This window comes from Stegodyphus dumicola, chromosome 6, assembly GCF_044657685.1.
Source record: "Stegodyphus dumicola isolate Sdum_Otavi_A_Nest chromosome 6, ASM4465768v1".
NCBI classification, from domain to species: domain Eukaryota; kingdom Metazoa; phylum Arthropoda; class Arachnida; order Araneae; family Eresidae; genus Stegodyphus; species Stegodyphus dumicola.
The window spans coordinates 121388778-121402611 of NC_140773.1; the positions used below are offsets into that span (position 1 = coordinate 121388778).

The 13834-nt window shown below is 33.9% G+C and overlaps 1 protein-coding gene across 1 annotated transcript in view; it reads left to right on the plus strand.

The window, feature by feature from the left end:
- The window catches only part of LOC118204334 (uncharacterized), a 613950-nt gene that overhangs the window by 80390 nt on the left and 519726 nt on the right, over nucleotides 1–13834 (plus strand). The window lies entirely within an intron of this gene.

Consider the following 13834-nt stretch of genomic DNA (forward strand, 5'->3'; position numbering starts at 1 on the left):
TTGTCTTTGTGTAAATCTAGAACATGGAAATTAAATAATTATTCTATGAAATAATAAAAAATATAAAGGACAATTTATTTAACAAAAGCATCACGAAAAGAAAAGGCATTTTAAGTTCCACTTCTTATAATAATAACGAATTTGTCCTGTATTATTACAATTTTAAGGAATAAATTCGACAGTAAGCAAAGAAATAGGAGCAGCATAATCCTTTGACTCGTTTTAGTATCAACTAAATGGGGTAGTGATAGGCATAAAATAGTGATGGTCATAAAATATGAGGGAAAGACTTTAAAAAAAAATGTCTGAAAAATGAAGTGCATTAATATCAACAAGGACAAGATTTAAAAGAATTTTAGGACCTAACTCTTTTACGTAAGCTAGTTAATTTCTTAAAGGCAAAATTTGGGGCATAGAAAGTTGCGAGAGAATTTAGTTTATCTTTCATACTTCGCGAATGGGATTGTAAAAGTTTCACATGAAGAAATTATAGATATATGCTTCGAAAAAGACAAAAACTGGATCTTTTTCTTGAAATATATTGCAAAGATTATTAAAAAAGAGAAAAATGCTACGTTTGTGGGGAAATTCCAGACATATTTTGGTAGAAATGTATAATTCAAAGATAACAAAGGAAATTTGGTATTAAAGAAAATATACTAAAATGTATTTTTTACGCGCATGTTATGCCGGGGTAGAAAGAATTTAATTAAATACATTCTTTATAAAGAAAATTTTGTTACAATTTATTGCATATTATCATAATTATTAGAGTAAATTAATGTTTTAATATAAATACATTTCCAAATTCAATATTCTTTTTACCGCTTATACGTTTTTTCTTGGGTGTTATGAATTTTAATACGCCCAATATTGCATAAAATAGTTTTCCGTTTAAAGTACTAGATTTCGTTAGTACGTTCTTCAGTGATTAAATTCTTGTCATTTTTGGTACTGATTAAAATATATGGTTCAACCTATTTTTAAAACAATACATTTTTAGGAATGCTGTTTTTACTCTTTGATATTAGTTAAGCATGGTTACTTTGAATTTGGAAATTTACAACAACGTTTTCTTGCCATTGCTAAAGAAAGGTCATTTATCTTTTTAATTACTTATTTGTGTTTAGATACTTTTATGCTAGTCTGTTTCAGTTTGGGTTGTACTCAGTCATAGGTGGGAGGTAGGCAGTTATCTCGTAAGCGAATGTTGATAAATAAGTATTGTTTGCACACTTCAGACGAATTCCATGTTCTGTACAGTTCGGTCTTTCCAACAACGTGCAGAGAATGGAAAGGGCTATTTTTAATGCAACATCATCTAGCCCTTTGTCGCATAGCACAGCATATACAAGAGTGATTTCTTAATCATGAAACAAGACTTAGATGGAAATTATTTTTTAAAAACTTTTACCTTAAAAAATGTAATATGCAAATTAATTATTCAGATTTTAATATTTCACATCGACTTGTTACGTAGTAATAATTTAAAACATCAAACATCAAAATCCGAACAATTAAGGAGTACTGACCGAAGGCTTTGTTTCTCTTCATGATATGAGCGTAAAAACGAAACTTCTAACAGTAAAAATAAAAATAAAACTCTACACAAAACTCAATATCCAATATAAAAGTACACTAATGGCCATTAAAATGGAAACACCAGGAAGGAATGATCTGACGAACGTCAGAATTACTTAACAGGAAGAAGAGGTTGGGACATGCAAACGATTAGTATTTCGGTGTATTTAGGTGAGGCAGGAGGGAGAAACGACATTTGAGGTACTGCATAAAGGAAAAGTTGTGTAGTAAATTTCTGATTCGGAAAGCGCTTTGTAAGGTGAGATTTTGCTCAGAATATCGTGCTATGCCTCGAATAATAAGAAGAAAGGCTTACCAGAAAGTGCCGGAATTCGGTAGAAGATGAATCGTAGCCTATCTAGAGGGTGGATTATCGTTCCGTGATATCGGCTGTCGCTCTGGTCGACATCCAACCATTATCATGCAAATATGGAATCAATGGGTTGCTGAGGGTCATACTGAATGGCATACAGGATCTCAACGCTCTTCCATGATTAACGCCCGAGAGGATAGACAAACTGTGAGGTACGCTCTGAAACCGTACAACCACATCACGGATCATTAGTCAGGAAATGAGCATGTTTGCAGCACGCCCAGTATCCGCTCGTGTGGGGCGTCGACGTTTCCAGGAGCGTGGGCCATAAGCACGGCGACCATTACTTTGGCTTCCCTTGACAATGCAGCATAGACAGAGACGGCGACTCTGGTGCGCCAGACAAAAAAGCTGGATACAGGAGTGGCATAAGGTCGTCTTTTCAGACGAGTCTCGGTTCTACGTGCATCATTCCGATGGCCGTGTACTTGTCGGAGGCTCCGAGTAGACCACATATCGAATGTTTGTGTTCAGTATCGGCATAGTGGCCCTGCACGTGGTGTGATGGTTTGGGCAGCCATTGGTTACGTGACACGCACATCTCTAGTTCTGATAGACGCTAATTTGATTTTAGATCAGTATATTTCTGATTTCTTACGTCCAGTGGTTGTGCTGTATCTTCGAGACCTGTCAAACGCCGTCTTCCAACAAGATAATGCAAGACCACATGTTGCACGTTGTGTTCTTACCTTCCTCGATCTACAGTGTATTCGATTGCCGCCTCGGTCTGCACGGTCTCCATATCTGTCCCAATTGAAATCATCTGGTCATGGGTTTCTGAGAGACTGGCTCATCACCCCTCTCCAGCTAATACCGTTGATGAAGTATGGCATAGACTTGAAGCAGCATAGAATGTGTTGCCCGTTTCTGTCATCGAAGCCCATTTCGACTCCATGCCTAACTGGACTCTGCTGGGTAAGGGTCATTTTAGTTGCGAGGCTGGCAGCTGTTTCTGCTAATTTTGCACCTCTGTAAACCTCCAAACTGCTTAAAATTTTAATCATTGTGTCATACTGTTTACGTGCAATAAATATCTTTCTTGTATTTCCTTCATGGTGTTTCAAATGTAATGGCCAGCAGTGTATTTACAGAGGTTACAAAGAGTTACTAGTTCAACGTGATTTTAGTTCTCGAAAACATAAAACAGAATTGCAAAAAATAAAGTGAGAAAATATTTTTAGCGATAAAAAAAACGAATACTGCAAAAAGGAAAATTCTAGAAAAAAGATATCATGTTATTATGCATTAAAATGCAACTGCTAATGTAACCTTAAAAACTTCCAAATTTTGAACTTAGCACAGTTCCCATTTTATCTAAAAGTAACTTAATTAAATAATTTTTAGTTGAAAAAATATAGTAAAATATTTAATTTTACTCTGAACATATTAGAAATATACACAGTTATTTTAGCTTTCGAACTGGCAGCATTGTACCGAAGCAGCAAAGTTATTGTGCTTATTCTCTCCGCATCTATGAACCTTGTGAGTTCTGCACTTACCCACTTTGACATATATTCTCGACGCGAAAAATGCACTACACACACGTTACGAAGTAACAAAAAATATATTTCAATTTTTTTACACAATATATCAATTTTGCAGAACACGTGAAATATTTCTACTTTTTTTTGCATGTTATCGGCGTTTTTGTTTTTACAACGCACTCAAGAAAAAGCCTCGAATATCTCTACTGCATTTTCAGTTCAAAAAAGTTCTCGCCTCATCACCACCTGCATGCCGCACTCTCTCGTCCACGCTTCGTTTTTCGTTCGTTGCCAGATTCCCCTTTCTTTTCTGATGGGGTTGCTGGCCTTGTCAAACTCTCCGACAGGATTAGGTCAGGAGCTTTTTTAAATCGAGCATATACATGACACTCCGTTGACAAGAATGAAACTTGTCCTTTTTTAGGGACATGTTTCAGCACCCAACAGAACATAATTGTTAATGTGATTCTTATACATTATAAAATACAAAAGGCTATGATATTATTAGTTAAACAGAAGAAGAAGCTTTGCAAACATAGAAAAAGAAACAGCAGAATAGAAATAAAAAAATATCTAAACAGGCCCTGTCCTCATGATCTCTGATCGAGTTGTAACAATGCATCAGCACTTTGGTGCTGGGATCCTAACCTATAACTTATCCGCAGATTCCACTTCTACAACGCCAGAGCCCACCTTGTCAATTTTGAACTTCGGGGTGTGCTTTGATTGAGATATCTTAGCGGATTGTGGTCAGTTATGATCTCTATCTGAACCCCATAAATCTATTTGTCAAACATATTCAAACCAAACAAGAAAGCCCAAGCTTTCTACTCAATACTTGCTCAATTTTTATGGGTTTGAGAAAGCTTTTGGCTAGCAAAAGCAATGGGACAGTAGTTGCCTCTCTCATCTAACTGTGATAAACAACACCCTACAACCAAATTGCAGGCACAATGAATCTGAAATGGTTTTCCAATATTCAGTGGGGCCAAAGATGTCATCCTGCATAACATGTATTTCAGCTTGTCGAAAGCATGCTGTTCTGCCTCCCTCCATCTCAAAATTTTGGACTGTCTCTTCTTGGTCAACTCTGTCAGGGGTGTTACCATTTCTGTATAATTGGGGATATATTGACCGATAAAAGCACATCAGTCCCATCCTTTTCTATGGCCGGCCTGACCCGTTTCCTAATAACTTTCACCTTTTCTTCATCCGGCCAATTTCATGTATTCTAATTATGTGTCTAAAGTACTTGATTTTTTGGCTGCAAAGATGCATTTGTCTATGCGTACAGAAATTCTTAACTTTTCTAAACCCTTCAGTACCACAGAAATATGTTTCTGGTGTTCTTCAAATGTTTTGAGAAGATCACATCATCAATGTACTCCTGGCCATAGTCACTGTGAGTCCGCAAAGTAGAATTCATTTCTCTCTGAAATGTCCCTGAAGCTTCTGCTAAGCCAAAAGACACCGTTCTTCACTGATATACGCCATTATGTGTTCCACGAGCAGTCAACGGCTTTCTGTTCTCTTCCATTGGGAATGGCCAATACACCTTTAAGAGGTCAAGGCTTGTCAGTCAGTTGGCTGAACCTGCCAAAAAATCAACTCCTGCATATATTTCATGGGAAATGTTGGAGTTTTTGTTACAGTGTTTAATTATCTGAAATCTATGCACATCCTGACTGTAGCGTCCTTCTTCGCCACAAAAGCTATTGGATGAGCGATCTCTGACTCAGACGATTCAATCAATACTCGTTCTAATAATTCACGTATTTCACTGAAATATTAATATTAATATTTAGCTGTCGGTATGCTTGAATTACATAATGTAACCAACAAAAATACCTCGCAGGCACCAAATTTTAGATTTCACTGAAATATTAATATTAATATTTAGCTGTCGGTATGCTTGAATTACATAATGTAACCAACAAAAATACCTCGCAGGCACCAAATTTTAGATTTCAGGCATACTGTTTTATGTTGTCTTGTAATTATTGTTATTGTTTATGTATATTTTGATGAATATTTAGCAAAGGGAATTTAAAATTTAGCTAAAAAGTATTTTACTTTTATTGACAAAAAATTATTTTTCTAAAAAACTATTTCTAGTTTGTCAATTGATTTTAGTTCAGGCAGCGCGCATTTTGGGTACCAGACCACTAATATAAAGAATACCAATGAAGAGAGAACAGTAGAATAAATTTATTATGAAATGCAGAGATAGAGCATACACACCTATTGTTGCTGTGACTTATTTTACTTGATGGAGTGCTACCCGGAGGGACGAGTCCGAGGGTTTCCACCCTTTTTCACCTAACACAATCTTTCGAAAGGACTTTTGGCTCGCCGCATATTTAGAATGCCCTAATGCCGCATAGACACTATACGTTTACAAATATTCATGCCTTCTCAGGAATTCGAACTCAGGCCCTTCGGTACGGCAGTCAATGTCGCTAACCGCTGTCCCGGTAAGGGGGTGTATATACATACATGTAATGTATCATTATAGTGTAATGAACGATAAACAAATTCTGATCTGTCATCCCTTAGTCAAATATGATTTTTCTCTTAAGTAACTCTCCAATCTGTCAGTGTCACGTTATGTCAACTTCTTGTCCAGTTTCTTAATCCCTAGCCCTCGAGAGAACGCATAAGGTATTTTACAAAACCAATGCTGGTCTGATGGTTTTATTCTGATATCGAATTTGATTTATCTGTGTTTATTTTCTGTTGTGATTATTTATCTGTTGTGATCATTTATGTTGTGATTATTTATCTGTGTTTTTCCATGCACTATTTTTTTATTTTTCGAATGATTCGAAACCGTTTACAGGTATGTTAGTGATTGAGATCTCTTCAGGGTCATATTAAAATCTTATTCAATATAACAAACAACTTTCTTGTTATTTAAAAATTTGAAGTGAAGAAATAAAGAGAGAAAAATCATTTGCTCATTACTTCAGCCGAAGGTTTTGAAGTTTAAAGAAAATAAAACGCATTCATATAAGCTATACATGAAAGGAATATTTTAAAAGGCCACAAATTTCTTCTTTTAATATAATCTTACAAGCCGAAGTATCGCTGGTAAATTAATTTCTACGGATTATTGAAGCAGTAACCGGCAAGTATTGAAGTAAGATCAGAGATTAAAAAAACGCTGCAATGAATAAAAAGCAACCTGAAAGGAAAGTCTTGTTAGTGAACTAAGGATAAAACCAGGATTAGAATCCAATTGGAACACCAAATTGCTTTCCCTGCAAGCATTATTCTGCGGAAACTCTGTCTATTGGGGATCAAAATCCCACCTGCTTTGCTTTAATCTTGTGATCTTTACTTCAGAGTGAAAATCCAGCAGTTTAAAAATAAATAAAGCTATTGCAATGCAGTTTGAATTTGCAAATGACCTGCGATATAAGAACATTATCATTAATTAAAGAGAAACGCTAATCAAGATTCCAGTAATTACAACTGATCTTAAGAAGCAACTATTTCTATAAAATAATGATTTATTTATTTCCTAAACTCTCTGAAGAGCTTAATAATGAGTTTTCAATATCTCATGTGGAAACAACGTGACTTCCCTGTACGGCCTATTAAATTATACATATTTTTTGCTCCACTTAATTTAAACTTATTTCCCCGAGTACCATTAGAGATATGTTTCTAATTTAATCGATCCAGTTCTCACTTTGCGGCAAGGCAAAAATACTTAAAATTCAATCTTCATCGAAAATTAAAAAAAAAAAAAAAAAAAAAAAAAAAAAAAAAAATGAAGTAGCAAATACGGTTACCTACGGACCGGAAAACAAAATTTTAACATTTGTAAAAATTTTAAGATTAATGATTATTCTTAATAATTAATGGCATATGAAATTTCTATAATTGTCGTATTGTATGCTAATATTTTTGCAAATCCTTTCCTGAAGTAATGCAAACATCTTTTGTAAATCCTTTCCTGTGATGTGAGTGTTCCAGAAACTAGAAAGTTTTGCAGACTGGACTCAAATCTTAATAGGACTTTAAAAAGGTGCAATTATTTTAAAAGAATGTAATACTTAAAATTATTACTGAATTCAAAATTTTATAATTTATATTTAAATGTTATGTTTGGTATTTTCAAAATTATATTTCTCATATTTTGCTGCTCTAATGATTTTTCTCTCAAAAAGTCTTCTCTATCGTTCCGGTTTTTTTTCTTTTTGAAGGGGTGAATATGTAAGATAAAAAAGTATGAAAGTAAATTTCTAAATTTAATTGGATATCACCTGTTTTAGTTTTATGTAATATGGGGACTTCCTCTTTCTGTCTAAAAACAGAGCCGTAATTCTAAACTGCGTCATTCAAACTAATCATACGATCCTACGTAACCCTTAATGCGGTTGTCTCTTGCCCAGTCAAAAGTAATTGTAAACCAAAACCTTTGACTCCCTCCCTTGTTCCTCTGCATTACTACTGCGACACTCTCTCTCTTTTCGCCTACGCTTTCATCCTGTTACAATGCTTCTGCAATCATCAGTGTTTCGTTCTATCGCTATAGTGTGAAAGTTGTTCTGGAGATAGGCACGACTGGAGTGTCAAGTAAATTGTGGCCACAAGTTCTTCAAAATGGATAGATGCTCTAAGCATCAAGTATCTACTCCATCGGCATCTATATTTCAGTGTTCTTACATCAGAGCTCCCAACCTTGTGCTTTTATTACATTTTTAGTCGGAAAAGATTGGATTGCAAGCTACTAACCTGAATGGAACATTTATTCCTCAGTTGAATTTCTGTAAAATAGTATTTTCAAGTTCATCATTCATACCTGGAAAAATTTATTCGGCCAATTCTTATTGTGAAGAAATCTACACGGCTTTGTTATTCTATATTCACAATGAATCATTAGTTTTTTGCAGGTTATATTTTCATCGGACACTGAATTCTTCTATCTTCCGGTTTCACATACGTTGCCATAAAAACAAAACAAAATAGTGAGACATATACGCATTTAAAAAAAAAAAAAATAGGAGCTAGGAAGAAGCCGTCTATACAGAATTATAAAATAAGAAAAAATATTTTGAAACTTAACAACATTTTTATTCCAGACAAAATATTTTGACACACATTGCTAAATTCGCTCAGTCTGAGCGCGGATTCTTGAAAACTCGCTTTCATACTTTTCACACTTTTATGATACATCTAAAATAAGAAAGACATGTAACAGCTTACGTGTTTCCAGGATAAGGAGCAAGAAAATGATACGTGAATTTTTGTATGAAGATGCTTTTACATTAGTCCTATGAATTAATTACAATTTTTTAAAACAAATTTTTACTCTGTTGTTGGCTGAATGATTTACTTGCAATATATAAACATATGCATTTAAGGGAGGAATGATCGCGCGGAGGACATTTTAAGGGAAACTCGCTAGTATATACGTTACACGTAAGGGAAACGACGAAAACACCCATGCAGACAACCCGTTAGTCTGAAAGCAAACCCAGGTTGGTACTATCAGTGTTCAGCGATTTTGCCGCTCGGCCGCTTTTGGGTGGCAGTAATATAAGGACTACATAATATGAAATAAGTTTGAAATTTTTAAATGAGGCATTTAGAGCGATTTATTACAGCATTGTTATAATTAAGGTAGAAAAGAAGTAACTAAAATAAAGAGGAAACACAAGAGGCTATTGCTAATGAAAGTTTTATTTATATATAATTTCTAAATAGAGAATGCTTATAAAAATTATTAGATATAAGTAAACAATATGTAAGATGTAATAAATAATTAAGTGTATAAGGTATTTCTCCCACTTCCCAAGCGTGCCTTCGTGGTGTAGTGGTTCTGCACACTCAGCCGGTATTTCAGAGGTCCGTGGTTCGATTCCCGGCGAAGTCGGTTGCATATTTTTTTATCTTTTCTGCTTCCAGTTAACCTAATGACTCTACAAGTGGCGCTCGAACTAAAAGGGTTGTGGATGATGATTCTCCGCACTATGTCCCCTAAAACCCTAGTCGCCCTTTAAAAGGGGTAGTATATAAGGTATTTCTCCCACTTCTCTAGCGAGCCTTCGTGGTGTAGTAGTTCTGCGCACTGAGCTGGTATTTCAGAGGTCCGTGGTTCGACTCCCGGCGAAGGCGGTTGTATATTTTTCATCTTTTTTGCTTCCAATTAACCTAATGTCTCTACAAGTATTACTAGATATATCACATAATTTAAAACCATACTGTTTTATAACATATGATTCTCTTGAAACAAATGAAGTAATACAAGCATTAAATTTTCAGGAGTATTTAATGCAAATTTTGAGCAAAGTATCTTCAAATCACTGTAATAATACAAAGTTTATATCAAGGTATCACTGACCTAAAGATATTGAACATGATATTAAAATTGTGAAAACATATACAATTAAAAAATTCGTTAAACCGTACCAAAGCGTAACACAGTGAAATTCTATAAGCTTATGCTTAAAACACATAAAATATTTAATGATGTTACTGAAACCAAGAATGTAACACACAAAATCGCATTTTATAAAGCAATGTAACCATTCTTACTAACAATGTTAAGAAAAATATTTATGTAAGCTGAAAATATAAATCTAAGGATTAAACTAATTGCAAAAGTGCTTTCTGAATATTTTAATAAATACGCGTAAAACTAGCTTTAGAGTAAATAAAAATATACTTCGGTAAAATATCTTTAGAGTTTTATAAATGTAAATATTCGCAAGAAAATCCAGTTTTTTGATAAACACGCTGACTAATCAAACCTAATAAACAGCAAGAAACAAATATAAAACATCAACGTCTGAAGAGCTCGAAAGAATAGCTAAGCATTATTTTTATTCTTAGTATGGTATTGGAGAAGTTACAAGTATGAAATAGCTTTCTTCCAGCAAACGCACATTTAATAAGCAGCTACTTTATCTAGAAATGATGAGAAAAATAACGCCATGAGATAGAATAATTTTCACAAGTATGTAAATTATAGAATTTAATGAGCATAATAGGTGAATGGACAAGCGTGTTTCTAGCTGTCTTTGTTTAGTTTCTCGCAGCACGGAAATCTCGCCTTTCGTAATTATCGATTTCTGATACAAAGTATTTCTGCTTAGCTTATCCTCAGAAATTATATTACTTTAGCGTGGATTTTTAGGTTAAAAAGAACAACTTATAAATAAAAAGAGCAAAACAATTTTTGCTAAACTTTTAGCAACTATAGCATTGGCTCAATTATAAGACAAACTATTTAAGCAGACCTTTTATTTTTAAAGAGTATTAAAAAGAAAAAAAATGCCTTGCAGTAATAGGGCTGAAATATATGATGACTATTAAAGTGTTCACCAGAAGTATAAATAAATGATGCAAAAATTCCACTCCAAGAACAAGTAGAATTGTAAAGATTTATTAGGTTTCTGGCGAAGTAAATGGGAATATTCGCCTGTGTCCTAGCCTGAATTTCAACTACAGACTGTCCAAATGCCAGAGGGACGTCTTAACCACTTACACGAGAGCAAATAAAGTGAAATATGATAGTTCTTTACATTATTTCACACTTAAAGGACTAGTGTAGTATAGCACGATACGCGGTCGATCAAATACAAGCGATAACGAATCATAATCCACCATATATCACTTCAATCGCCGCTTTAGATGTTTATTATATTTTTGGAAGAGTAAGCAACAAAATTCAAGTCTGATTTTAATAATGGAAGTTGCTTTTCCATTAGTTCTTTATTAAAAAGATGTAATTCAATTTTTTAAATAGGAAATTTCTGCGCAAATATTTTTTATCCAGTGAATTAGGTTAATAATGTTAGTCAAAATGTTTTTAGAAATTTTGGAGTGCCAATTTATCTGAAATAAAATATGTTTAGGAATAGGAAATAAAAAAATGATTACTTTTACCAAAAATTGTAATTTGGTACTTATATATTAACGCCACCACAAATTTCGCGGTTTTTAAGTGCTGCCAATCTACCCCTAAAAGTTTTGTGACAAATCATAAATTAAAACACTTTATTTAAAATCAAAACACTTTCAAAATTCAAAACACTTTATTTAAAATAAAAACACTTTCAAAATTCAAAACACTTTATTTAAAATAAAAAAATTTCGGAAATTTCGGTGGAAATTTCGGAAGTATTTCACAGTCAAAGTGTTTCGGATTTCAGTAGAAAATGGGCCGATAGAGAGTTTAACATAGATTCAAAACAGTGTCTACTTTCTTTGACCTGATTCATTCGCCACATGAACTCTGCTAAATAAGATCCTAAGTGATGTCTCGCTGTCCCCTTATGTCTCGTGTTCTTCATTTAGCACTGCCTCACATTCTTTCAACTGTTTGTATATGAAGTCCTGTATCAGAATCAATAAACTTGTATTTATGATTAACTATAGCATGTAGAAATCCTTCTTTTTCTATTCTATTTGTTTGGTAACCTTTCCAACTGTCAGAATAATTTTTTTGTGCTACCATCTGCAATGTTTTCAATAATTTTATTAAGAAGGGTAGAGCCAGTTCTTAGGAACAGTGATAACAAACGTATCTTTTGTTTCTCTACATATACCACCAAACACCCACTGTTCGGGTAATACTCGACCACAATTATTTTTACGTTCAGTAAACAAACATTCATCAATTTTCGCAATGCAATCTGGTCCACCTACCTTCTTGTTTGGTTTATTCTTCATATCCAAGACACATAATTCATGCATTTAATTTTTCCAATCTATAACAGTTTTATTCGATAAGTCAAGTTGCTTTTCACAAAATTTAGTCGACGTTAAATCCTCGCAACAGCAGTATATGAATCTCAGAGCTGAACAAAATGAAATTCTGCTTCCTTCAAACCAGTTGTCTTTTCTAAGTCCCACTTGCTGATCACACTGATTAAAATTACATTACCAAAACGTACGTTTACCAAAATAAAGTTTCATATCATTCGAATTGGTACTCTTTCGTTATTTTGGTAAAATATTTCGCTCCTGAAAAAATAAAATTGCATCTTCTTCTGCGTTTGGCAAATCCCAAAGACGCATTTTCGTAAACTAAAAAATGGCGTCAAAAATCAGTAAACAACAAGGGGAAAAAAATCCCAAAGATAACTACGTGCGAACAACAGGGTTGCTCTTTATTGGCGATTCAGCGCAACTTCTGCTGCGGTAGCGTTAATACGTAAGTGCGGTGGCGTTAATACGTAAGTACCATTTGTTTTACTGAATCCTGCTAATATCTAGAAAGTCAACAAGAGTTTGCACTTAATTATTTTTATTAATTTTTAGGCAAGGTGGATAGATGATGCAATTTTCTAATAGTCCCTCTTATTTATGGTAATAATATAATCTATGTATCTGAAGACAAGTTCAAATTTATTTTTGATACTATCACGAATATTTGATTCATGAATTCATATTCTATAGCAAAACTATAAAGGTTACAGATACAAGTTAAATAATTGGTACTCGTGGGTATTTCATTAATTTGCTGGGACATGTTATTTTCGAATTTAATAAAGTTGTGGAAAATGATGCATTCAATATAATTAGTCCATATTTGACTGAAGTCCGCCAGCGGCCGAGCGGTAAAGTCGCTGAACACTGGTGGTTCGGTTCGGTGTTCGAATTCTGACGAACGGGCTGGCTGCACAGTTTTTTCGTGGTTTCTGCCCATGTGTAACATGTACAGGGCCAGCTTTCTTTAAAACATCTTCACGAAGGCATTCCGCCACTTAGGCAAATAGCCCTCGAGGGTTTTGCCATTATTAAATTAATCAAATTAAACAAAAAAACCTTTTTAATTGTCTAAAACTTTAAAAATTTCGGAAAAAAATTTGGTAATTCAGTTAGGCTACCATAAATTTCTTTTAAAGGAAGAATGGTATAAAGATTCTAAAAATGATCATAGTTAATTTCGGTAGTTAAATTGTTTTTTTTAAGGCTTCTAGAATTGATTGACTACTTTTACTAAACCAGCATAAATTATGATAATTTTTTATTTTCCAGTGAAAACATTGTTCGATTTTTCAAGCTGTTTAAAAACGTTTATTAGCCATTGTCTATGGCTCACTTGTTGTATTTCCTATAAAGCGACAACTGATGGGATTTTTATTGAATTTAGGCAACTCATACAATTTGGAAAAACTGCTGCTATCGGATGTTTGGGTTAATTTTAAGCTTCGTGTGAAATGAAATCGGCTTGTTTACAATCGAATTTTCCAAGGAATGAGCTTTTTTATAGATAATTATTCCAAAGGAGCTTTATCCCTGAAGGACTATTGTTTTCGCTTTGCGAATTTGTGTTGAATCACTATAAATGTCCGTTTTACTTTTCAAACTGTTGCCATCAAATGCCATCCTGCATTATATTTGAAGAAATTAAATAATGAAAATTTTGCATAAATGT